This window comes from Patella vulgata, chromosome 2, assembly GCF_932274485.2.
Source record: "Patella vulgata chromosome 2, xgPatVulg1.2, whole genome shotgun sequence".
NCBI lineage: Eukaryota > Metazoa > Mollusca > Gastropoda > Patellidae > Patella > Patella vulgata.
Window position 1 is genome coordinate 23,760,457 of NC_065880.2, and position 4,201 is coordinate 23,764,657.

Below are 4,201 nucleotides of genomic sequence, written 5' to 3' on the forward strand. Positions count from 1 at the left end.
TAATTAAATGTCTATATGTCAAACCACTTTCAACTAATATTCTTGATAAAGACGTAAACTGTGTGCTATTTGACAGGTTTTAAGTATATAATAATATGTTTTGGGGAAAACGAGTGAGGATTTTTTGTGCAGTATGGGATAAACTGAGAAATATAGGTTTGGTGTAAAAATCCGCTCTGTACCCCATTGCCCTCTACCACCTTCAAGGCTTGCGACCAAATGAATTCCAGATTCGATCACCCAGTGTCTAAATGACCTGGCGGACAGGAAGGCATTTAACAATAGTCGTTAACTATGGTTACAAACAAAATTATTATGGTTCACGGTCATGTGTTATATATAATGCTGGGCCTTAATGCACAAAGTGCCAAGGGTATGCTTTGAAAGCAGTCCGATGACGTTGACAGCAGTAGAGGTCTTTCTGAAACCAAAATTAGATAACTTGTGAGTGGGAGGACTGTATGAGACATCAACCCATCAAGACCAGCTTCTGGTCGTTCATTCTGTCGAAATCTAAGACCCCTAATCGCTTTACATCATTGTAGCTGGTATTGATGGATGTAAACGCTTTACGGAATAGTAGGGCTCGTGGTGGCCCATTGAGTAAGGCGCAGGCTTGCTATCCGGTTCTCGGGTTCGCCTCCGGTGTTCGCCTCCAGTGAGGTTTCAGTATGTCAGTGGTGCAGGACGGAAGGCCTGCTAGTGGCAAGGACAGCGCCTAATCTTTCGGATGGCACATAAAACCCGAGGTTCCGTGTACAGTCATTGCGCTATTGTTATATATAATCTGTCAGACCATAGAGCGTCAGAGTGAAAAAAACGGGTCTCTTTATTTAGTACGGTATAAATATAGCTACAATAATGTATTATACGATAAACTATGATGAGAAATAATCGGATGAGAAATCTCAGTGTAGAAAGACAAGATTTCACCTGTGTTTTGTGTATACCTCTTAACTGTAAAAAAAACTACCTTTAAAATATATACGTCGGTATGTAGATAAAATACTAAAGCTTAATAGATAAACATATTTTTCTTATAGAAAGTCAAGATATCCATTTTATTATCATCGCTACTCGGTGTAATGCGTCATAAATTAAAAGCTGGGAACAAGTTAAAAATTGCGGTGTATTCAACCAGAAAACTCAAAGACATGTTCAGTGATAATAAAATAACCATAAGAAATAAAATTAAATGGGATCTTACTTTTCTGCACTAGCCACGGGCATATGCGTATAGTGTGTTACGATCGAAATTGTGCACTACCAGATGGGCTTCAAGCTTCTACCGGTGTAGACGTCTGTGTTTCGTTTCATCCGAAGGACTAGACGTTTTTTCAAGCTCTTCGTACTACACTAGTGATCAAGCTAAACCAGACTGAAAAAGAGAGGTTAGCCTGGTCGTGTTGCACTGTCACTTCCAGTTTTGGAGTTATGCTACTCCTGCTTTCACAAAACTCGCATAAGGAAACGTTGCGGGTTTTGTAAACATATAGTATAATTATGTGAATAAATGATAAATTTAAGCTAGCCCTTCACAATAATATTGTGCAACGATAAAAATAAAGGTGTAACTTTATTCGTGATAATCGGTCCCTGAACAGGTTAACTAAACACGCATTGTTACAATTGAGTAATTTTTAATTGCACCTATTTCTGTTTGCCGTGATTTGTATTACACAGTATATTCAAATCATAACCATATTTGGTGGGCCGGGAAGTACGGGTTCTAACTGTATGTATCAGGACATAACGAGTTATAACTGCACTGTTATATTTATTCATAAACAATAGCTAAATATACCACGGCATAACGAGTTATAACTGCACTGTTATATTTATTCATAAACAATAGCTAAATATACCACGGCATAACGAGTTATAACTGCAAGTTTATATTTATTCATAGAGAATAGCTAAATATACCACGAGATAATGAGTTATAACTGCATTTTTACATTTATACATAAACAATAGCTACATATACCACGACTTCACGGATTATAACAGTATGTTTATGTTTATAAACAAGAACTATATATACCACGACATAACGGCTTCTAACTGCATTTTTATATTTATACAATTTATACGCATAAATGTAAATGTAAATCATGTCTAATTAACTATCAAAAAAACTATTGACGAATGTGGATATAGTTATGTATGGAACTCACAACAGAAACAAACTCCAGTAAAAATGAAATATTAATTGTTAAAAGATGGGTATATTCAAACCTGGTCGTCAAATATTCAGAAATCGAATAAATCTGTTAATTATAGAATTTATAAGACGGAATTTAAATTCGAACCGTACTTTATCTCATAATTATAATAATTATAATAATTATAAATATACTTTTGTATGATATAGAACATGTTACCATAAACTCCCTATCGAAGTCGGGAGATTGATGAATGTAAATTTTGAACATAGAATTTGTCCTTTATGTGAATTAAATACAGTCGGCGATGACTATCACTAACTGTTCAACTGTATTTTATTACAGAACGTGAAAACTATATACCCAGATATTGTTATGCAAGACCTAATACTTCTAATTCTATTATAAACTTCTTAATTCAAGCAAACAAACAATAACTATAAAGTTGTGTATGTTCCTAAAGATAATACTTAACAAATTTATATCCCATGACTAAAGAATTTAAAAGTCTCCATCTTGAACATGTGTAAATAACCTATCACTCATATGTCATGTATTTCATCTGAGTTTTCAATGTTGTAAATAAAGTTATGTTCTTTTCTGTTCTGAGAATGAGAAAAGACTCTATTCTGGTGAGATTATAAATAGGTCTTTTGCGCGCCCCTTGACAAATTAACCGGAATCATGTCTTGGAGTATTTTCTCGTTCTATGAGCCACGAAGATTTGAACGCGATACATATCGCATAGGTTTTATTTCAGCCTGAAAGGTTATGGTAAGCATAATAGTATGAGTGATAACCATGGTGTATGCAATGATATTATAGATGTGCATATATATATAATTAAATAGGCAAACATGGAGATATAATTAAGTGATAATCACGATAACATTATGTTTTGGAGTGTATGAAATAAGCATGATACATGAAATTATATAGACGTAGCTATAAAGTTAAAGATACTTTGGCAAGAAAGTTTTCATCGGGTAGTTATTTCCAATAAAAGTATGAAAAATTTGGTATATATATGGAAAGTATAGACACCTAATCTTACTAGAAAAATACTGGACTACCCGAAAACTGGGCAAAACTGTCAGGGTATCACTAATGGCAACCCGATGGTTTATTGTATGCTAGATTGACTGAGGAAGCAGTTGTTATTTCTTGATCGCATGATTGGGCGATTTTGGGAACATTGACGGGTGTAAACGTATCAATCTGATTAAAATACAGATCTATATTTCGTTTCGTTTTTTATACTTTCGATGGCCTACACTACACGAAGTGTAGTAAAGACAAGTAAAATGAAATTTTGAACTATAAAAACGAAACGAAATAGGATCTGTATTTTAATCAGATTGTAAACGTATTGCAGACTACAATTAAACGGCGGAAAAAGACGTTGGTAGAAAATAATTCAAGAATTTACTTAAGCTGAATATGTATGCTAAATGGACAGTAAGTAATGAAAAATGAACCCTGCCTCGATCAAGTTAAGTGACAAACTTGGCTTCTAAAACAGATTTGTTATATCTTGGAGTATCTCCCCGCGAAATCAAAGTTTTGAGAGAGATTAATTGCAGCACATTTTTGATAGATTAATTAGTTTGATTATGTTTTTAGTCCAAATATATCATCAAATTACACAGTTTGTACACGGGAAAGTATCTTCAAGAAGAAAGTGTATAGATAACAGTGGTGACTCCCTTATTCATCAAATTTATTGAAAATGTATGTGGTGAACCTATTGTCCCCAGAAAAACCGTTGTCCACCATAGGTCTATCTGCATTTTATAACGTCTATAAACGCAGGTCAACTGTAGTCGGTGACAACTCAACAAGAACCTAAAAACAACACGAACACAAGTCCTCTATTGTTGATATGATTTGTAAGCTTTAAACAGATACTAGCATCTTTAACATACACTTGTAACATCGAGTGGAGCTTTAACCGGCATTTGATTGCTATATACATAAACCGCGCCATGACCCGTGACGGACAGGTCAGCTATTTCATCGAAATCCTATCCACAGCA